The sequence below is a fragment of the Natrix helvetica genome, assembly GCF_964273705.1.
Source record: "Natrix helvetica genome assembly, chromosome: 1".
In the NCBI taxonomy this organism is placed as follows: Eukaryota; Metazoa; Chordata; class Lepidosauria; order Squamata; family Natricidae; genus Natrix; species Natrix helvetica.
The window spans coordinates 299,212,479-299,236,635 of record NC_138548.1 but is presented as its reverse complement, the minus strand read 5'-3'; the positions used below and the strand labels follow the sequence as shown (position 1 = coordinate 299,236,635).

At 39.4% G+C, this 24,157-nt stretch overlaps 1 protein-coding gene across 7 annotated transcripts in view; it reads left to right on the top strand.

The window, feature by feature from the left end:
* The first annotated feature begins 3,070 nt into the window (after nucleotides 1-3,070).
* PCBP4 (poly(rC) binding protein 4) overlaps nucleotides 3,071-24,157 on the top strand; it is a 97,497-nt gene continuing 76,410 nt past the window's right edge. For 2 of the 7 annotated variants that reach the window (XM_081935666.1, XM_081935660.1), the window contains exons 1-2: nucleotides 3,071-3,360; nucleotides 12,249-12,335. The gene's annotated coding sequence lies outside the window, so the exon portion shown is untranslated. Of the gene's footprint in view, nucleotides 3,361-3,445; nucleotides 3,682-12,248; nucleotides 12,336-24,157 lie in introns of those variants that run through there. The other 5 variants (XM_081935662.1, XM_081935663.1, XM_081935661.1 and 2 more) reach the window with 5 other exon arrangements.

Sequence of the window (24,157 nt, the reverse complement as noted above, 5' to 3'; positions counted from 1 at the left end):
ATACCTACTAAAATAGATAGGCGTATTTAAGCAGCAATTGCATTATGAGACAATGCTAAGCATCTAAGTTCCCTTCATTACTTCCCTTGCAAATTGTCAGTATTTCGCTTGCATTTTGATAGTCTGGCGCAAACAGCTGGCTATGTTACAGAACCTACTGCACTGACTGAACAATTATACATTTAGGCATGGAAGGTACTCTGTGACTGCAGCAGGGTCTGGTCATCAGAACATTGTAAGATAATAAGGAAACGGTTGACACGTTATGAAAGAAACAAAGAAATTGGGAAGTTTCTTAAAATAAGAGCAAGTAATTTGCTTAATTTCACTGCAGAAAAAAAAAGCGGGGGAGAGAGACTTGACTTTAATACTTTGGGAAAATAACACATTTATTTCTCTTATGATCAAAGCGATAAAGAGGAACCCTTTTCAACTGGAGGTGATGGGCTCTCTTTCACTATATATTTTGAATCAGAAGCTGGGCAAAACTTTGGGGAAGTTTTCTGATTGTTGCCTTGAACGGATGGGGGTCTCCGTTACCTAACTCTGATCCTAGGAATCTTTCTTTTATGACTGCTGTAGTAAATAAGTGACCTAAAGACCATAAAGGACTGCAGCTCCATGGCAAAGCTCATGCGGTATCAGCAGAGGGTACCATATTCAAAGCCTAATGCCCAGATCAGGTAACAAATGATGGAGGGGAGAGACCCTCGGGAGTTGCCGGCAGCTGGAGAGAGAAACAGCTTCATCTGCTGCACATACAAGGGGGCAGAGGTGGCATAACCGACAGCTGAATGATGGAGAACACATGGTTTTCCTTTTTCAGGACCCATTTACTGTAAATGTTTTATATATTTCATCAACCATCCACCCTCTTCTTTATATTTCTTTCAGCTGTAAGCAGCTTTCTGCTAGATGAATTTATTTTCAGGTCACTTTTTTTTTCCAGCCAGGAGAGGTAAGGAGTGATCATGTGTCAGAATGCTTATATGGCATCTCTAAAGCACTAGGTGGTCTCTGGTGGGTTCTTGCAATGCAACATCTCATATTTCCATTTAGCACACTACCCCCCCCTCCAATTCTGCTTTTTATTAGGCACGAAAGCTTTTTCTTTTCAGTCCAGAGCTATTGTTTAATTTAAGGCAGGGGTGGGATGGGGGGGGGGAAGTAATCCTTAAATAGACAAGACAATGCAAACCTATATTTTAGTTTGCACTTGAGGACAGAGACAGGAATGCAGTGTAGTGAATAAGGGGTTGTCATTGAAACAGTCGAGCAACAGTTCAGGGCATGGCTGTAAGACTACTAACTCTGAGTGGGCGATAAAGGCACCCTGCTTTGTCACCCTCGTGGGCTCCTAGCGTATTTCTGGGTTAACCGTTACGGCTCTTTCTCACAGCTCAAGAACAGGGTTTACACAGCGGATGCTTTTCATGTGAAGGAGGCTGTGCAGTAAAAGAAAGAGCCTATTCAGTGGTGGCCTCCAGCTGTAGAACAATCTACCCAAAGAAGCAAATCCATTTCGGTTCATTTTGGCGCTAGGCAAAAAAAGGGGGACCCAGTGGCTCAGCGACTAAGACGCTGAGCTTGTCAATCAAAAGGTTGGCAGTTTGGCGGTTCAAATCGCTATGCCTTGTAATGGGGTGAGCTCCCTCTACTTGTCCCAGCTTCTGCCAACCTAGCAGTTTGAAAGCATATAAAAATGCAAGAAGAAAAATAGTGGTGGGAAGGTAACAGCTTTCTGTGCGCCTTCGGCGTTTACTCATGTTGGCCACATGACCACAGAGACGTCTTCGCACAGTGCTGGTTCTTTGGCTTTGAAACAGAGATGAGCACTGCCCCCTAGATTCAGGAATGACTAGCATATAGATGCGAGGGGAATCTTTACCTTTACCTTAAAAAGCAAACAAACTTTTGAAAGCCCTCCTAATCCATGCTAACATCAAAAATACCCTTGCAACTGTTCTAAACATTTGTTCTTGCTTTTATTATTATTGATTATATATTTTTTAAAAAAACATCCTTCTGTTCAGCTCTCCTAAAAATAGCCGGAAGCATGGAAAGGGCACAGAGTTTTTAAAGGCAACCTATAGCTTTCCTCTGGACTGCCAGGAACACAGTGTTCAAAGGACATAGTTTGTGCTAATGGTGTTGATACTTTCTCTGATGTAAGACTGCAGTGGTTCTGAGGGTGTAAGAACAGTTTTATCATCTTCCTGAATGTATTCTACAAAGACGGATAAGTATATTACAATAAAACGGCTATAGTCCACCTCTCTCCAAATGTAAAATGAATAGTGTTCTGGCTCCTTGAAAGGTATATAGGACTTAATTCAGCAATCTCTCCCCAACTTAATGCCTTACCTACCCACCTACCCACCCCATTTCGGATTTAATCACAATAATTCCCCACAAATATGTCTGGGATTTCATAAATCCAACCACATTGTGGAGATGGGAGGTGTACCAGTTTAGCTGTGTGGTGGAAATCAGGGGACACAACCAAGAGATATATTAAGTGGAGTGGGTTCTTGATTTGGTTAAAAATGCATTTAATGGTAGAAAAATGCATTAAATGCTAAGGACATCATAAGAAATCCAAAACTCACACAGTTAAAGGATTCAGTCTATCTTGCCTTAGGATAATCTGACTCACTTTTCCTGCTGGTATAAATGCACGGTATGCACAAATCACCACAAAGACGCGGTCACCGCACAGCGATTCTACCACTCCCAGGGAACTAGCTTCAACTCCTCTCCCTCCAACTCTTTATTGCAGAATGACACGCGTTCTGTTTTGACAGACAGCAAGCAACCAAATCTATCTGGTTTCGTATGAACAAATTGAGGGGAAAACCAGCGAAAGTGGGAATACCACGTATTGTAGGCGCGAGGAGGGCCAGCCTTCCGCGAACCTCCTGCTCCCGCTGGCTGCGAAGCAGGCAAGCGATGCCCGCTCGCTCACCAGTTTCCAGGAAAAGAATTCAAACTACAACAGAGGAAGGGCAATCTGCATTGCAAGCGGGGTGGGGGGGAGAGAAGGGGGGTGTATAATGTCTCTGTCCTTGGCAGATGGTCTTACCCAGTGTGCATTGTTCCTTTAGTATCTCCTTTATCCACTGTAATTGGATCCTGGAGGGAGCCAGCGAGCAAGGGAGGGACGGAGGGAGGCTGGGCGAGATCGCTGGGGGCGGAGGGGAGGCAAAATAGTCCCGAGGCTTTGGCCTGCGCCTCCCTCGCCTGTCAAGCGCTTGCTTTCATTGTTCCAGGCTGGTATCACTCCCAGTTGTTACAGACCCTTCTTCGGGTAACAATGTGGGACTAGGAGGCACAAAGGACCTTTCTGGAGATACCCCAAAGGTAAGAGGGAGAGAGAAGTAACTGCGTCGGAGTTGGGGATGCTTAAAGGAGCCGGGCGTCTTGGGGGAGCGAGCCCGGAGCAGCATGCGCGCCCCCAGGCACACCGTCGCCTCCAAAGCAACTTTAGCAGCCGCAGGAGTCGCTCGCTCCCTGCCGCCGCATGCAAAGCGCGCGGCCCCCGGGAAGGCGGCGCGGCTCGTCTCGTCCGGCGGGAATTCTAGAGAAGGAGAGGGGGGGAAAAGTTTGGCCTCCCATCTGCCTGAGCCCCGTGTTTCCGCGCCTGTTTTGGACCGGAGTTGGAAGCTTTTCTTTCAGGGAGCGGTGAGGATGGGGTCCGGTGTTGCGGCAACTGGGAGTGGGTGGACTAGTTGTCGGTGCCCGGTTTTCCCCGCGCGCACGCAGACCGCGATGCGCCATCCCACCCCGCGCTGATAGCTCTTCTCGGTCCTTGCGGGGTCCGGATCCACAGCGCGTTTCAAAATCCGATGCCTGGGAAGATCGCTTGCATCGCCCCCCCCCCTCCAAAAAAACCCTCTAAGGAGTAAATCCCGCGGCCTCTTTGGCGCTGCGTCTTTGCAGAACTTTGGCAGGTGCGACCGGTCGCACGTACTTCTCACGTTCTCAGAGGGAGGGGGAGAAAGTGTTGAGTTAATTGAGGCGGTCGGAGTCCAAGAAAGGACGATGATCCCTCGCCGAAATTCGGCAGTTTCCAGCTCTGGTCTATGTACCAAGCCTCGGTGCCGCTCGGGGATCTTTCATCCTTCTTGTGCCACTCTGCTCTCGGCTGACGATCAGCACCTGCTCTTTTCCTCCTGGAGGATCCCCTCAAACGCAGGCTTTTCTGGGTCAGAACCTTCACCCCCCCCCCCGCCCCGGAGCTCTTTTGATTTCATTAGCTTCCTGTCCCACTTTATCTGCGTGGTTCCTCCTTTCTCTCAATGGCCAACTTCTTAAATTGTTTGCTGGCACAGATGAGTTGTTAGCACCTTTCAACTAACTTCAGGGCTGTGCCGTTTTCCATTGCTTGTCGTTGCTTACACCTGCTTGCGCCGCCACTCCCCACCCCCCAATTCCTATATTTGTACCCTGTTCATCTTCCTTGTCCTGAGCTTAGAACTGGCATGGCCTATTTCTGTGCTCAGATTGCTATTGTGGTGAGGCCCTTGGGGACAGCTTGGGTGATGAATCTCTACCCAGCTCATTCCATTTGTCACACAGGCTCTGTTTCCAGCACCTGCCCCCCCCCCCTGCACTTTGGCAGCAGATTGCATTTGTTCTGTACACATCCTTTTGTTCCCCTCCACTACAGAATGCTAGCACTCTTCCCAGTCATTTCTCATCCTTTTTATTAAGAGAAATTGGGGGAGGGGCACCAATTATGATATCCATAAATGATGAAGATTGTACTGGCTTGGTCAAGGGAGGGGAACTTTGTTTCAGCCGGCCTTGTGTTAACGATGATGCCAAGAAGGGTACGCAGTACTTTATTTTTTGCCTATAAACTCTCTTTACTAGCAGGGGACATTCTTTCCACCTGGTGTGTTCCTAATATATTAAGAATGCAACTCCCACAATTCTCAGCCATGCTGGGGAGGGCCACCAATGATCTATCACCGTACAAAGTGGCCCATTGTGTCACATGACCACTCTAGGGCATTCTGTGGGAATAGATGTGTCTCCCCAAAGCTGTCTGGCCATATTGTGGGGGAGGCTCTGATAGGAGGTCCTAAACCTATTTACTTAAAAATAAGTTCCTAAAAAGCCTTAATTCCAAGCAGATGTTTTTAAAATCAGAGACATCAATTCTCTTTAGGAAAGGCTGGGAAAGCTTTTTTTTTTTAAAGAAATTCGGTTAAAGTGAGCTTTTGCTTACTGAAATGTCATTTTCTCCTAAATGGCAGAAGCATGTGTGTCTGTGTAAGTAATTTTTACATGTTTTCCTTCATGTTGGAAAAAAGAAAGTAATACAAATGTGATCCTGCGAGCGCCAAGAACAAAGGTTGGATTTTATTCCCATCCAGAATTTTTCTCCCAAGTTAGGGATCTGCAGTTAAAGGGACGCACCAGGCTTTTATGCAGTATGTCAAGAGCCACACTCCCCCCCCCCAAAAAAGTCTGGGCCAGAGCCCATTTTGAGTGCACGATCAGGAGTTTAAGCACATGAAATGGATTCCTGGAATACCCACAAGGCATAAGAGACCCCTTAACCCTTGCCCTTGCCCTAAAAAAGGGTCACGGATCTTTGCTTCCACCTGCTGAGCAAAGAAACAGTGGCGAGCGACACGCAACTTTGGCCTGTACCTTTTATAGAATTTTGTCTAACTAACTTTGCCTTTTTTAAAAAACAGCCCTTGACCTCATTAAATAAGTAAATAAGAACCTTGTCTCCTAAGGACTCCCTCCTCCTCCTCCTCCCTCCACTCTTCTGATAATAATCTATTTCATGTGACCAGCTAACTCATCCATAAGGCCTTCTGTTCAGGAATTCTGCAGGGCATCCTCTACAGTAAAAGCCCTGTTCTAGTGGATTTTTCATCCTCCTCTGGTGCTTTTACAGCCTTGATTACATTATCCCAGTTCCCCTTTTCTCCTCAAACATTTGCCTCTTTGTCTTGCTAAGATCCACACATCCTCCACCCTTCCCTGTCCATGCAGTTTGGGAACTGCACATCAATATTCAAAGCAGCAATGAGGTCATTTTTCTAAGGGTTTCTCCTCTCCTCCTCTTCACTATTCAGGAAACACACCAGGAATTGTTCTTGTGTGCTCCAGTAAGAGATCCCTCTCATGTGAAAGCTGGGGATGAGTGGGGGAAGATTAATAAGAAAGCTGCCCACATAAGCAAGCTTCCATTGGCAGCTTATTAAAACTATGTTATTCTTTGTGCTCTCCAGCTGCATTGGTAGGAAATGGAAAAAGAGTTCTTACTTAAGAGTGGCTTTGTAAAAAAAACCAGGATACAATCAGCGATATGACCATTTCAGGAAAGTATCAGTGTTATAGCCATTATTAGGAAGATAAAGTCAATCACTACCTGTAAGGACAAGGATTTATCATTTTTAATTGATTTAGGTGTGTTTAGAATCAAGCCCAAAGATCCTGTCTCACCACCGCAGCATATCCTTCTATTGTCATCAGTGATAAAAATAAGTTCTGCTAAAACCAATTTCAAACTGGTGAGGTACTGCTTTTAAAGTGTCCTCTTCTGAATATTTTCCAGTAGACACATTCATATTTGATTCTTTCTATCCAGTAGAAAGAATTAAAGGCACTCACTCTTTAAAAAAAAACTGTTGGGAATGATTGGCTGTGAGAAATTTTTAGTCGACCTTCATCATAACAAAATCCACATTAACTTTTAGCAAAGTTAATGTTGGTTTTATTACGATGAAGCTAGTCCGACTATTACACATCCACTTCTATACCTTCCAAAGGTTTTTATGGTTAGTAAAGGACGCTCTAAAGAAGTAGCAGGATGAGCTAAAGAAGGACAACACTGATGATGTCATGCAACTGGGAGGAATTGAGTTTTCTCAGGGGAACAGAATGAGACAATACATCAAATTGCAGATAATCAAGGTCAGGAATGAGAAATGATGCAGAGTCCTCTTTACCACAATGCAAAGTGAAGCCCATTTCTCAGATATCAGATTGTTAAGGAAGCATCTTTTTCTTTTTCCAGCATCCGTTCCCATATATTGGGGAACTCCAAAGACTGTAGGTGTTGTTTGATAGATACTTTTAGCTTTAATAATGTCTAAAGCAAACATTCATAATTTGTCAATATGCACTTTCGGAGGGAGCATTATTTAAAAAAAAAAAACAGTTCTGTTTCAAAGCTTTTCTTATGTGAATGTTTATGGGTAATGTTAGATTTGCCTATAGTATTTCAGACCAGACTGGGGTAGGCCTTGAATACTGCCTGTGGGTTTTACTAGGCCTGGGCCCAAGTTTCTTCAGTTCTGAATCTACCTTGTGGAGTATGAATGTCCACTAGTGTCCGCCTTAAGGTTATAAATTCGTTGTTGAGTGATTTTTTTAAAAGGAAATTTCTAAGTGGTACAAGCATGATATAACTTTTTTCCCACCCCTTCCTTCCTTCCTTCCTTCCTTCCTTCCTTCCTTCCTTCCTTCCTTCCCTCCTTCCCTCCCTCCCTCCTTCCTTCTACTGGAAGAGATGATGCCCGAGGTCTAATTTATTTTTAGAACAAAAGGTGGCAGATCTATTCACCCTGAAATTCTGTATGTGCAAATTATACACCCAGCACAAAAACTATAAAACGAATCTCATAAGTCTTGGAAAAGAATGGGAATACTGCCAGGAGCCTGCAACCAAATGCTACAAAAGCTTGTATGAAATTAAAAATGGCCTGGGAGTCCTACGGGAATGTAAAGATGAAGTAATATTTATTAAATGCATATATATTGGGATGTGAATAATATGGTATACATAATAATAAGGGGCATTTGTGTGTGACATTTAATGTGTACTGAGCACTTCAAGTATAGTAATGTATCCCGGCAATATTATTATTGCCATACACAATTGCTGCATACGGTCCAATGCACAGGCCTGTTCCCGTAACTCAGAGTATTTCTTATAAAAGTAGATGTGAAAACCTAATAAGTGAGTCAGGTATAATGATTTATCTTAGAAGGGTTTGATATCAGCTGCATGTGATGCTATTCAGAATAGGGTGTGTGGATAGAACTGCAAAGTGCCATTCAGCCAAAGGGCCCCCTAATATAGCAGTGTTAGCTTATCCCAGAGATAAATGGATGGATGGATGGATGGATAGATGTATAGATAGATAGATAGATAGATGATAGATAGATAGATGATAGATAGATAGATGATAGATAGATAGATAGATAGATAGATAGATAGATAGATAGATAGATAGATAGATAGATAGATGATAGATAGACAGACAGACAGACAGATAGATAGAGCCATCTGAAGCCAAATGCCAAAATTATTCAGGTGCTCCATTGTCTCAAAGTATACCCTGCATCAGCCAGGAAGGCTTTTTGGAAGGAAGGCAAAGTCCATTACAAGCCAGTTGCTGGAAAATGGGCTAAGCTTTTGAGCCTTTTCTTTGTACAGTTGTAAACTAGTAAGTTTAACTTAAAACTATGTAGGTGGCAGTTTTGTAGCTCAAGGACAAGAGACTAGTGTAAGATTCATTGAATCTGTGATACTTTTTTTTAGGGCAACAATTTGACATTCGACTTTCTTTCCTATCTGCCAAAGATTGGCTTTTTCTAAGATTAGGCCCCAAAAGAGAACACGAGGGGACAGATAGGCTAAGGAACAACTAAATCTAAAGTTTCCCTGACATCTTATTCCAAAGACACACACACACACACACACACACATAAAAAGAAATTTAGGGTTAAACAAAAAAAAACTCTCTAACTTGGAGCAGTGAATTCTTATTTCCATCCTGTTGATTTTCAGTTGGAATGTCACAGATATTCTGGTAAGAATTTAAGATTTTTTTGCCCACATGTGAAATAATTTCATCAAATAATGTTTTATTATTTAATAACTACATATAATGAAAATATATATATTCACAAATTAGACTGTAGCTAGGGAAATATTGTAATCCTGGCTAATAGAAAAAAAGTTTGTTTTTTACAAGAAAGGGAGGTACCAAAGCTATTCTATTTGCACAATAAATAAATGCAAGAGAATGAAATTAATTAAGACAACTTTCTAACTTTCATTTTTCTACATGGGAGTGGATTCTAATACCTGGACTATGGTTACAGTTTTATTCAGGACAAGTACTGTAACAGTAAGATATGTAGCTTGGATTATGAGGAAGATAAAACCCCAAATTCCTCTCCCCATAAATCAATTGACTCAAACAATCCAAAGAATCAAATGTCCAAATTAAAACAAATCTCTTTATCAACTTATATAACCATTATATTGTGATTCACTTTTAGGACTTGAACTCCTGTTTTCATATTTTTCAATGATCCATATTAATATTGACTAATAATTAATGAGCTTATGTGACTACTAAATTTTCAGTAAACCTCCACTTTATATCCTGACCATTGGGTAATGTTTGATCTTGGCTTTTCATGTTGGGTTGCTCTGGTTGTTGTTGTTTTTTCTTTTTATTGACTTCACCCTACATAATTTCATTTTGCTAATCTCAACAAATATCTAGGATACATTAGAAGAATAGTGATTGAAGCCTTGCATTTTAAGAAAGCCTAACATAAACATTAATCTATGAGACAGAGAAGTCCTATCTCAAAAAAAAAATCACATCTCTAATCTTGTCCAGTGATAGTCCCTGGCTAATCTTGTCTGTGCTGAAAAGCTAGGAAGGATTTGATATGATTAGTACTTGGTGGAGACGCCCCCAGAGAATCCCAGAGCCCTGGGAAAATTGAAAAATCACTCTGAAAGAAGGCAGTGGGCCAACCACTTCTGGATTATTGTCAGGAGAACTATGTGGTTAAGTCCATGAAGTCACCAGGAGTTGAGTTGAACTTGAAGAAACTTTAAGCTTACCTATTATTAGATGTTTGTTTCTCATGAGTCATCTAGAAATTAATGTGTTTTTACATAGGTCACTAATGCACTGATGCCTACCTTGCAAATTAAGAAAATGTACTTGATTAGGCCTCCTAGAGAAAGCAAGAAAAGTTAATATTTTGAGACTTCTGGCTCAATAATTAACAGGTTCCACTGCACTTTGACAGCCCACCGCCTAAACTGTTTCTGGCTGCAGCTGGTTAAAATTCAGTTTTCTCCTCTGATGGTAATCTGAGGGTTTTGAGAGCTGGGCTAAGACCTGGGAGCCAAAGGGCTGTCAATGGATCAGTCACTAATAAGATGCGAGTGCTGATGATCCGTTCCATTGGCAAATATTGCCATTCTTACCATCTGCTGTCTTTTCAAGCTGCTGGTTGCTTATACTGTCTGTGGCATCTTTGTTTTCCCTGTCATCTGTGAAACCAACAATAGCCACAGCAGGAGATTTCCTATCAGACAGGCTTACTTTTGCGTCAGTTTCTAGAAGTGGGGGTTGGCATTTCTTCCTATCACCAAATCCATCCAAAGTATGACATTATAAAAATGTGCATTAAGATTGATCATGTTTGGTGCAGTCTAAGCATGTATGTTCAAAAACTCAGTTCCATTGAGTTAATCCCAAATCAGTAAGAATTATATGTTTGGGACTATAACCTCAAGAATACCATAGTTGTTTGACAAAGTGATAAGATCATGAGTGAATTCAATTCAACATTTAACATTTCTGATACCCCTCTGGTTTCAAGTTGTTATGTATCCCTTTTTCTTTCTTGTTTTTAAAATGTCTGCTTGTTCATTATCATTCCACATAACTGAGTAGCTGTTTACTTTTCACTTGTCCTTTATTTTTGAAATTTTATTCAGCTGGGAACAGAGCTAAAGCTGCATTTTGTAGTTTTCTGCTTTCTGTGAGCAAGTCACATATTTGTTCCTCGGAATTTCATTTCTGTAACTTTATGCCAGAAATGTAACAGTGACAGTAACATGCCTATGTAATCCACTGAGCAGTCTTTGTTTTTTTAATCACAAGATCCATTGTCATGGTAAAAATAACTACTTGGATTGTGCGAACAAACGTCTAGGATCTAAATTGACCCTTATAGCATTGACGTTAGCGCTGAAACTTCTGAACTAAGCCAGTCTCCATGGTCACCAAAGAATCAGGATATAAATGAGATTAAATGCTTAATGAGGTTGTGTTTCAATCACATGTATGGAGTTATATTGATTACTTGCTCAGGAAAAGTATTTTGCTATGTTGAACCATGCAAATGGCATGTCATTGTGTGTGATCAGACAATCTAGATGTAGCACCCTATGGATAAGAAATATGAAGCAGCTTGAAATGTAACATTATACTTTAGTAACATAGTACTTTTATATGTGAAAGTTCAACGTTCTTTAGTCAAAATAAACTCTGTTTACAAAGTTAAGCTGCCTCTCTTATTTCTACTCTTATTTTCTTATCAATGTATTTGTTCCCTAATGTACAAATCTCTAGCTGCACATTAATAATAGTAAATGCTTGGTATGGGTCAAGAGCTGAAATCCATCTGCAGAGATAATGTTAAGTATTATCTTGGCAAGAGTTACATTTTTTATTGCATGACTTTGGAAAAATAAGTGCCCTCTGCCAATTGGCTTGTGAGTAAATAAAAGTATAGAAAGCAAGTCCTTTTACAATGAACATGTACTAGGCACAGGAATACAAAAGAACATCCTGAATGGAAAATGAAGTATTATGGAGCATACAGATTAAGGGGAATACTTACAGGGATAAGTAACAGTGGTATAATTTTGTTTTAACCGATTTCACTGAATTGACTCATACAGTATCTTTTAAACTTAGAGAATAAATAATACCTTCATCTATATTACAGTTTAATTCTCAACTTAGATTCTCATCTAAAGTTTATAGTAGCATTTTGGATAGTTCCCAAGGTAAAGGAACGAATGCATCTCATTTTTAGTTACATGCTTCAATAAAGTTGTCAGTTCCCAGGATTGTTTTGGTCCTATTTAGAACTCATCTAGAATCAGTTCTACTCTGGTGTTACTATGGAGTAGGCCAAGAAAGGCTCAATGCAGTAAATCCCCTTAAAATTACCCTCCAGACATCACCAAACTTTTGGAGTTTGTGGGTGTATTTGGAATTTTGAAAACATGTTATGGCCACTAGGCAGCTCTCTTATTCACCAAATGGCTGCCACAGATGAATACAATCATTTACAAAGTACTGGTTTACAAGAATACTACCTGAAACTAGTCCCTCCCCAACCGCATGATGCTTTCTACCACCCCTGCTTATCTTTGTCCTTTTTTCTAGGCAGCTGTGCACACTTCTAAGCAAAATACTGTACTTCAGCCACTGATCATGCTTGTGGTGAGGCCCAGAAGCATCTTGAAAATAAAGGTGATGTTAGATGTGTGTTGGGGGGTTGGGGTTACTTTGCAGCAAGATGGTGTTGTGTATAAAAATGGGTTGGATAGGAAGACTGATGGGTGGAAAGAAAAGTGTCTACTACCACGTTGGTACTTCTAGATGTGACTCTGGGGTCCTGTATTTTGTCCTACATGGTTTGGAAGCTTTTGTCAGTCTTACCACTTACCACTAACATGGCATATAATTCAAGCCACTTGAATTATATGCCATGTTAAAAGTCCACTCTACTTTTTTTCATAGGATATCAAACTTTAAGGTTTGTGGAATTAACATGAATCGTTACAAAAAGAACTTTAGGAAATGATGTCCCATAATGGGTCGGTCAGTCTGTCTGTCTGTCTGTCTATCTATCTCATCCATTTCTATCTATCTATCATATCTCTCTCTCTCTCTCTCTCTCTCTCTCTCTCTATCTCTATCTATCTATCTATCTATCTATCTATCTATCTATCTATCTATCTATCTATCTATAATCCATATCTATCTATATCCTATCTATCTATCTATCTATCTATCTATCTATCTATCTATCTATCTATCTATCTATCTATCTATCTATATCCTATCTATCTATCTATCATCTATCTATCTATCTATCTATCTATCTATCGATCTATCTATCATCTATCTATCTATCATCTATCTATCTAGTGTTAAACTGGCGGCCGCAAGCCCGATGTGTCATGTGCAGGCCATGCCCAGCCCAGCTCCATGAAGGGGAAAAATGTCATGAAACGTCGCTTGACGGCAACATGACGTGGCAAGTTTGACATCCATGATCTATCTAGATTAGATTATTGGTATTATGAAGTCAGGGTAGAGTATCTGAATTTAAAATCACAATTCTTAAAATTCTGTTTGTTTCAAATGCTCCCAGTTCTGCTGCCTTCTACTTGGTTTTGTATATGGTAAGGATCAGGGGTGGGTTCCTGCCAGTTCTAACCTCTTCTATAGAAGAGGTTCTACAAATCTACAGTGTCGTTTAGAACTGGTTCCAGCTCCCTCCCCCCGCCCATCTCGCATCATCAAGATGAAGAGCGAGAGGAGGAATTCTGGGAGTCGAAGTCCACAAGTCTTAAAGCTGTCAAGTTTGAACACCCCTGGGGTATTTTTTTCTAAAGGGTTAGGGGTGCAAAGGTCTTGTAACTTGACAGCTTTAAGACTTGCATGCTTCAATGCCAGAGTTTCTGAGCCAACATTTTGGTTGCTAAGCAAGAGCGTTGTTAAGTGAGTTTCACCACATTTTACAAGTTGGCCATGCCCACCCAGTCACATGACTGCCAAGCCACTCCCACTCAGTCACATGGCTGGCAAGCCACTCCCACCTGGTCACATAGCTGGCAAGCCACTCACACCCAGTCACATGGCCAGCAAGCCACTCCCACAAAGCAGGTCACACCTACAGAAGAGATTCTAAAAAAAATTTGAATCCCACCACTGGTAAGGATATAGAAAGAAAAGCATAATGGAAAGAAGACATACAAATATAAAATATGATGACATTGTATTTATCAGTTAAACCATTTCATTCATATTATTAGAAATTTAAATAGCATTCAATAGGTAAAATTTGAATTAGTCTTTGCCTATTTACAGTATCATTCTTCTATGACATTCAGAAATTAATATCTACAATCCCAAAACCATTTTTAAAATTATGTTACAATTTTTGGAACAAGTACAAACAATATTTATCTCCAGGTCTTTCTCTTTTTTCCCCATCCCAAATCATCTTTATTTTAAGCATGAGGATAAATTTGTTATATTCAAGGAGTAGCAGAGAAGACTTTATAGAATTAACTATTAAATTATTGATAGAAACTCTGGTGGTGATGAATATATTCTGCAAAAGATTTGTCACAAGTTCTAGTGAGTCAAGTTCAATCCTTCACCCATGAATTATTTATGTTTCATCAGATCAGGCTATTATCAGCAGCTGAAGAATGGTATACATCTACTTCATTGAAAAGCAAGGGATTTTTTTTCAATCTTATATTAATCACACCTCTTATATTAATCATAAGTCTGCAAGAACTTTAGGAAGGCAATCTAGAATCACTACTTGACGAATCTGATTGGAACTTTTGGCAGAGAATGTGATACAAATTATCAAGCACTGAGCATGAAAATGATTTACGGGTGGCATTCCATTCTGTTAAAATTACAATTATGTAAGCTTTTTAATTTTGTTGGTACGATTGCTATCTTTGTGATTAGGGACAATTAGGTAGTTGCTTCAAATGAATGTTGCTAATGAACTATTGTTGAAATTAGAGGATCATTCAACTGACTTTCTCAGTTCATACTGTTGTTGGCTTATTATACAACCCCCCCCCCCCCCCAAATAGATAAGAATTCATGCAGCCTAAGGAATTTATTCATTTTCCATTGCCGATACAAGGCTTCTTAGCTGATAACACTAGAAAACTGCAGTGCAACTATCAGTGACATTTAAAAGTCTTAGTTAAGTGCTTTGGCTGAAAAAAATGTAATCACTTCAGTAACCAATTATTAATTATATTGGCAATAATTTTTCCTAGAGAGACCGCTAGGAAACTCCAAGATTATAGGGGGAAAAAACAATGAAGCATTTTTGGTATTGCGAAGCATATGAATGTGTCCATATTATGACTAGGAGATCAGCATCTTTCATCCTGCCAAGGGATAGCATTAAGTTATCTTTCAAGGCAAGTTTGGTTCGCGGTGATTTCACAGACACACCTATTTAGCTTTACTGAATTATTAAGTGGTTTTCTTTCAGCTTCATGGTCTAGACCAGGGGTGTCAAACATGATTTCATTGAGGGCCGCATCAAGGTTGTGTTTGACCTGGGGGGGGGGGGTGGCGCCTGCGGTGGCACCTGTGGTGGCCTGAGCACTCTACCAGGGAAAATGGGCTCCCAAGCTCCGTATTCAGTCGTGACGGCCTCCTGCAACCCTCTGCCAACGTGACCCTCCTGAGCTCCATTTTTGCTGGCAGAGGCACCATGAGCCAGTTCTTCACTGTTTCCAGGGCAGCCTCATGGGCCAGATCTAAGCACCCAGCGGGCCTTGAGTTTGACATCCCTGGTCTAGAGTGTAGCCCTAGGATTCTTGGCATCTTTCATCTAATGTTATTATCTTTGGCCCTGCATAATTTGTAAACATTATTTGACTAGATATGACTCCTTTGCTGGGTAATAGCATAATCTTCATTGACTGTTTTTACCATTTTTTGCAAAACAAGAGGCTTGATTTGGTAAGCAAGCATGCTTCTGCTTGACCCAGTCCAGACAAGTTTTATCACATAATGCTGCAATCCCCACATCCAGCAGCCTGCCTCCCTTGGATCAGTGTAAAATCTTTGAATAAAAATGCATAATAGTGGAGTGCAATAAAATTATATATATAATTTTAATGAGCTGAAAGTCAAAAGGGAAGCAGTATGCTCCCTCCCATATTTGGGCATACCAGGTGCCTTGACAAAACATCTAATTATTCCCCTGGCTCAGCTGATAAGGGTATGGCTAGCTGATGAGAGCTAAATAGCTCGAAATAGATCTATACTAGTCTCCATTTATTTATCAGCAAAAAAATTATATATATAATTTGTTTTCATAGATTTTCACGGGTGTAGGTATGCTGGTCTTGTTGTATTCGGGTCTTTTCCTGTGTAAGATTGAGATTGTCTTGGCAACATTTTGGTGAGGTCCCAGTTGCCATCTTCAGGCTGTTGTTTTTGGATTCGTGCTTGTGCGAGTCAGGCCAACAACATTAGAAATCCAAATGTCTGATAAGAAAGGAAACATATGCAAATTTACATAGTGACACAGTGACAACACATATAAAAATTGCATAGCATTTTGATCACAATATTTTAAATAATAGTCCAAGGTGGTTTGGTTTGGCTCAAAACATCATCTGAAATAGAGGATTTCTCATCCTGTGTTAAAGACACAAAATTAAATGTTATAGGTTTTTCTTTGAAATAAATTATTAATAAAATCATCATGCGATTTAACAAAGGTTTGATTTCTCCTGGAAAACAGAAACTAGAGAAAGAGTTTATTGGTAATAGCCAGTTATGTAGAAACATACCTGAAAAAAACTTCATAAATGTAGCCTAGCTGCCAGTAATTCCTCTGATTGAGAGCATAACTTTATCTATATAAGATCTAACATTTAAAGAAAAGCGATTCTATGATTGATCAAAAGGCTTATCACCAGGAATGTATCCAACTAACTATTGTCCTTATTTTTTGAAAGCTACGCAAATATTTACTGAGATTATATGTTGCCAAGTAAATTAGAGTTGATCATAGGCATTTACTATAAACTGCAATGCCAAAAAACTATGAAATTGTGACATCACAGCATAGATCCCATAATATCACAATCCTGACCTTTCCCACTTGCATTCCAGGGGCGTTACCACAAAGCATTCACACCCCTAGCCCGTTTTTTCCTACTGAATTTGTGGGAAGTTGTACAGTAATGATTTTTGCTATTGCATGAGAAATAGTTTGCACTGACCTTGATAAAAATACAAGCATTTTATTTTGTAATGTTCCTCTGGAGGAACAACACTGGAAGTTCAAAATATATTCGAATACTTTTTGAAGTAAGTCAGTTGTCCCATTTGTGATTGTTATTTATAAAATTAAAAGTGAACTTGGCCATTTAAAAAAAAAGAAATGCACAGAAAACAATATACAAAAACAAATTTAAAATAGCATATACCTATTTAATTAATTAATCATCATAATACCAAAGCAAAGGAAACAAAAATAACACAAAAATTAACTTGCTGAAATTATATGCACATTTAGTCCAGCCCTTTCCAGTAACGGCAAAGGATTAGGCCGAAAGATAGTATTGAAGCACTGGCCACATCAGGAAGCAGTGTGAGAAGCCGGAGAAATACCAGGGCTTGAAGGAGGAACTAGACAAGATGTGGAGCGTAAAGACTGAAGTGGTTACAGTCGTGGTAGGAACGCTCGGGACTGTGACTCCCAAGCCTAGACTCAAGTGACTCCAACAGATCCCAGGAAGATCATTTGAGCTCTCTTATTCAGAAGAGAGCTGTGCTAAGAATAGCAAGATCCTGTGCAAAACCCTCAGCTCTCTGGTAGGGGATAGGAGATGGGGGAAGACAGAACATAGGGATAATAAGGGAATGGTTTTTAAATTTTAATTTATTTATATATGTTTGGTGTAGTGGTTAAGGCATTACGCTACACTAAATCGGGAGAGCATGAGCTTTGATCCTGCCTTAGGCATGAAAAACCACCTGGGTGATGTTGAGCCAGAAAACACAAAACCCACACACTATATATCAAATTGCACATTAAGATGTGTTTGTTCTTTAAAATATGGACTCTATAAACAAAGGGAAGAAAACCAACATCTCATTTTTTTAAATTAGTAGACTACAAATGGGATCTTTCTCTTCATTTGAGGTGTGTGTGTGTGTGTTCCTGTCTGTGTCTGCTGAAGGAGAAGCAAAGTAAGACTTGCGCTTCCGTGACCAAACTTGTGTCTGGAAGCAATGGTAGCTCTATCCTTCTCTCCATGGCTCTGTGCCCCCACCCCATGACTTCACTTTTCTAATCTTTTTTCTAAAGTCTTACCGCACAGGAGTGGCATGCTGGGCTCCCTTCTTTAGAAGGTAGAAGAAGTCTGATGGTTTGACTATAGTTGTCCAGCCTGCCATAACTTGCCCTTCCAAACAAAGCCCCAGGTTTTTCTGACACTCAATCTGCCAGGCAAGAATAAAGGCAGTGGAGTCTAAGTAAGCCCCTTAAAACTCTTTGATAAGACAGTTGCCGCCTGGGACAGCTGAGAGATCAGAAGGGAGGTGGTGACCACGGTTGCATTTACACAGCTGTTGCCTTCTCGCCTCATCCCAGGGTTAACTAGCATTTTCATCCTGCTTTACTTTTGGATTTTCAGGAGGGATTTAATATTATTTATCTTAGGTAATCAAAGAGGAAATCATCATAATCACCAACCTAAAGCTTTGGAATCCCTAGTTCCCCAGAAAAACGATATCTATGAAATCAGGTCAAGGTGGGAAGTACATTGTCCAGAGTGTGCCAGAGTGTGAGGAGTAAGAGTGGGATTGAGACAGCATGGCAAAGGTTACATAGAGGGCAGTACTGGTTTGAATGTGGATTACCAGGCAAACATGAATTGAGCATGGACATTTTGGAATGGGAAAGGTTTTTCCACAGAGAAGATAGAAGGGGGGAGCTGAGATTGAGGAATGGATTCATTTCATGCAAAACCAATAAAAACAGCAACAAAAGGCTAAGTAGACATGGGGAAGCCTTATCGCGGATTGAATTGGAAAATTATTTGGCATCCATGTGTACTAATTTCTTTAAAGAAAGGGGTAGGCTAAAATTTCACTTGCCAGCTTGAGCAGGGATGTGAGCTCCCATCTCTGAAGATACTAGGCAGATCCAGCACTTGGGCACATCTAAGTCCATCCATTGCCATCTTCCACTTGGCAAAGCACCAGTCTCGTCTATTAATGGTAGTGCCAACCTGAAATGGAAAGGAAATAGAGGCATAGAGAAAATGTATGCAGACTAATGCTTGGTGTTCCTAGTATATATCTTGCAAATGATATATTCACAAACTCAGAAGCAAAAGAATGGCAAACATGGGAAAATATATGTCCCAGGTTACAAGCTACTTTATCATAGACTATTTCCAGTGGGAACACTGCAGTCTAAATTATATATTGTATTGAAGATGGCTGTAAAAATGGGAGTTGGGCGGGCATGTAGTATAAATGGAACCAAATAAATATACATATGTTTATTGCATTTCTTTGTTATCTTTCAGTGTAATTCTAAAACAGTATTTCTATGCATTTTTGTTTGGGAATGAACTCTATGAAAGTTCCGTAGAGTAGCCTCCCGGCATAAATTTAGCAAATAGATAAAGTCAATAAAAATGCATACCATTGTGTTAAACAGCAATGTACATAAACAATTTTTTTAAAAAAAGTAAAACTTCTAGATTGCCTTTCCATCACTTATCTTACCCCTGCTTCCTACCTGATAGAGTGGCAAAGCTTTTATTTCTGCATAGAAATTAGCAAAAGTCATATTTTCAATTAAAAAGAGTAAGAATTACATTCGTGCAATTTTAATATAAATAATTTCAAGCAAAAGGATGTAATAGGACCGTGTGCATGGTGAGGCTTTAGTTTGCAACATCTGAAATCTTATTTTCTACAAATATGTGATCATGACTTTTGACACTTGCTTTACTTCTATAAAAAATACACGTGACTATAGAACAGCTTAAATGACACAGATTGGAATCTGATAAATTAGAGGGCACAGTTCGGGTTAGAACCTGATATAAAGAAACAAAGTCAACTTTACCAGCACTCATAGTAACCATAAAACATTTCTTTAGGAGAAAGGGAGTGAACAGCCCCAACATTTTCTTACATCCACAAGGCATTCCAAACACTTCAATTTGTTTCTTTTCTTCCTGTGATTTCTCTACTGTATTCACTAACCCTCAAATAGCTCATCAAGTAATTTCCTATTACTTACTTTAAACCTTGATCAAGAATTTGGAAATAATGGGGATAATTAGAAGAAAGGGATGGGAAATTCATCACCACTAGCCATCAGATGATTTTCTACTTTCTTGGCTGAGCAACAATCCAGTTCTTTTGTGGTTTTGTGGAGGACGGGGGGGGGGGGGGATATTTTTCCTTCTTTCTGGCTCCAAAAAGTGAGCAGGGAATTAAGAAAAACATTTGCAACAACAGGATGAAACACAACTCGGAAAGAGAGAAAGCTCCTCTGCACAGGGATAGAAAACTTAAACCAACTCCTTGTACATATTAAACTCAACCTTAGTGGTAATATTTATTATTTTAATGTTTTTAAATGTTTCATCCTATTGTTTTTAATTGATTGTAAACCGCCTGAAGTTGCTTCCATAATAAACAAACAAAGAAGTAATGACTATATCCTGAAAAACACACACATTAGCCATCTATTTACCATGGTGACTTTTATGGCTGGCCCTAAGCAGCTTCCAAAGTCGAACAATAGCATGACTTGCAAAATACTAGTAAACTTGGTAACAAATCCATTCCACGAAGCACAGCACCACTTCTGACCTAAGACAAGATAATGTATTCCATGGCATCTTCAGTCCCCAAGGCTTTTCAAACTTGTCAGGTCTAAGCAAGTTTCCAAACAATTGGGGGGGAGGGGGGAGAAAGGCCGCGTCAGGATCAAGTTGATTCCCAGGAGGGAAGCCCGTAGTAGGGAGTACTCACATCAGAGCACCCCCCTCTTGCCGGCTTTCTTGATGGATGGGGGATCTTAATATGACTCCATTCATACAAATCTACATGGTCTACAATATATAAAACATATATAAATAATGCATTGTAAAAAAAAAACTTGGCTGTTGGTATGTATATTTTTCCAGACCAAATGGTGTCCAGAAGAAAATTGTTAACTATTTTTCTAAACAATATGAGGATGAGAGCACATCTGATTTCAAGGGGTAAGTTGTTCCTGCAGATACAGTAAGAATATCCTTTTCCAGATTCCAATCTCTGATATCTTTGATATGGACTTTGATATGGCCTTTGATCGCAAACAATGGAAAACAAATGCAGTGGCTACATTGGGGGCCAGAATTTCCATGCCGTAAGAAGCAAATGTAGTCACCCTTCCCATAATTATAAAAGTTAGTATTCTTTGAAATGAATAGTATTCAAGGCACACAAAACCCCCAGAACCTTCACTAATTAATCTCCTTGCGTAATGGCTATTTGTGAGACCATGGTGGTGAGGCTATTTTTTATTTAGCTTTTAATAATGGAGAAATGTTCTGTTCAGTACATTCATTATTAAGTTTGGCATCTCATTCAAGATCTGATCTGCAAAAATCAGGGCACCCATTAGATGGCAGAAAAGAAATAATTTAATGGCCATCCAACTTTTTGCAGCTATTATTTTGCCTAGATCAGAGTCTTCATCACGCACACACTTACTGTAAACTTTGCTTTATTTAATATTTGTTCATTGGAAGCAGTAGCCCAATAAACAGGAGCATGGAGAAAATCTGGTGTATGAAAAGAATCCTCTTGATGTCCCAGTTCTCAATTTGTGTGCCACTTCTTTCTTGATCAAAGATTTCATCTTTTGCTTACATTATAAGAATTATGCATCACCACTGATAGTTTATCTTCTTTAATGTAGTTGTATTTTTAGCCTCTTTCAACAGAAACTGACTAACACTACCCAAGTCATAATCCAAGAACCTATTCCATTATCCATAATAATGTTCTCCGTTCCCCAAATGCACACTCTTTCTTGCAAACTGTAAACTGTTACTGTATGCGTGCACTTAGGAGTGCAATTAAACCATTTCTATGCTAATTAAAGAAAATAATTAAAAACAATATGTATTATTTTCTTTCTATGCTCCTGTGGAAGTAAGCATGTATATCCAGAAAATAAAGATCGGTCTGAAGATACTAGAAACCAGTATGGTTAGTAAATAAGATTATTGGATCTGAAAGAGAGGGAACTGGATCAAGTGAACCTTAATAAACCAGGACACTCAAGGTGATCATTTGGAATACTTTTTGGCTTCATCTGTTTTGCATAATTGTGAATTGTGAAGATCAAGTGGGGGAAGGAAAGAATGCAAAATGAATGTAAATTGACATCCTGCTATCTCTTTAGCTAAAAGTCTCTCTTAAATGTATGTCTAAAAATACAAAACATGAATGTGACTAATACATATGCTCATTTGAGAGATAGATTAGTAGTGGAAAAGCAGGGTTTGATTGACAGGTGAACTATAATATCAGCCACTTTCATTAATAGTGCTCTCTTCACCTGATATTTGTTTTATCAGGATTAAAAATCCAAGCTGTTTTTATCTAGCTTGTGCCACGTCCCTAAAGACCTAAGCTGGATTCTGTAAATGTTCTCATTTTATTTCCTGATATCAGCATTGTAGAGACGACGTCTATGAAGGTTTTTAATTGTTCCTTCTCGGAATGATTTATTAGGCTTGCGGTAATAAAAATAATTCTCAGAATATTCACCAGCAAAAGGAGAGTAGCAAAAGACATCTCATTCTGAACTTCTAATTAGACTTCTTAGTATAAAAAAAACCCCTAAAGGTTTGCAAGTGGCCAGCTAAATGGGCAAATAAATGACCCCTTTTTTCACTTTCTTCTATAAATATTTGTTACCATTTCTAAAGCTCCCAAACGGAATGAAGCTTGTAAGACAAAACATGTAAAAAAAATGCCAGCTTTACAAGGTCTGCTAAAAAATGATATTATTACACATTTTGTAAATGTACCCTTGGATTTACGAAAAGACTGTAATGGCGTATTACTTTAAACATAGAGATTAAATGTAAAAGTACAGAGATATTATGATCTATGCAAAGGCTATAATAGTACTACAGCATTAATTGTAACCTATCTCCTTTGCAGATAAATACATGTAAAGGGTTTTTCAAGTGCTTTTAAAAAAGATAATGAGACCTTAGTCTTTCTGAGCTTGGCAGGAAGTATTTCTAAGAAAAGGGAGATGTCTTTAAAAATAAAAGCTCTGCTTTAAAACAAGATGACAGCTCAGTACATTTGAATTCAAACAATTAATTTACTTTGCAGTCTGATTCTCTGCATTGTACTCAGAGCAACTTCCTCCTAAGTAATTTCAATGCTTGACTGATTGTAACAACTCACTTTAAGATGATGTTATGTGGTTTTAATTTAAGGAACTTTCACATCATTATGACTTGGAGTATAGTATACTATCTTATGAGCATAGGAAGCCTTATAAGACCTTTTTTTTGAACTCAGAAATAAACAAATAAGCAGATTTATTCTACTTATTGTAAATCACAGGACAGTTGGAGGTCTCAGTTGCAAAATTAGGAGCGAGCATTTAGATCCATCAGTGGTTTAGAAAAGAGGTAATGGGGAGGGGGTATGAGAAAGGCTTATGAAATGCAGTCCAATCAGAAAGTGAATAGAAAGGTTTTTTTTTCCTCCTCTCATTGAACTTGATATGGGTCATTCAATTGAACTGAATGATAGGAAATTCGGAGCAGATTAAAGCAATGCTTCCTCATGGATTTTGCTATTTCTAGATCAGTGTTTCTTCAGTTAGATCCTAGAACCCTTAGGAGTCCCCCAAGATACCCTCAGGGATCTGTGAAATCAGAATTATTGCCAGCCCACATTGAAATATACAATATTAAAATCCCATCAAACAATGGTGAGAAGTTGCAGGAGAGTGAATGTGTCAAATTTAATTTCTTAATATAATAAATATTAATAAATATAATCAAAAGTTCTTTGGGGGAGTCCTCCACAATTTTTAAAAGTGGGAATGGGTTCAGAGACAAGTTCAAGAAACACTCTTCTAAATGTAACGTCATCCATCCATCCATCCATCCACCCACTTCTGAAAGGATTAAGAGGGAGATTCATAAAGTTAAGACCAACTATTACTAACCTTAATAGTTTTACGTGATGGCCCCAGCATAGTAGTTGATGCAATAAGAAAAAAGAAGAGCATTATGGGACTCGGGTGGTTTCACTTACAAACTCCCCAAGGGCATCTCATTATCAGTTCTACTGGCTTGACCTGAGCCAGCATGGCTGTTTCTTCTAATCCGAGGCCATCTGGAGTTAGCTCAGCACTTGCCATAGTGCTTATTATTTGCCTGAGAGACACTCCATTAATGTGGCTAAATCTACTACTGTTTACTGTTATTTATCATGACATTCAT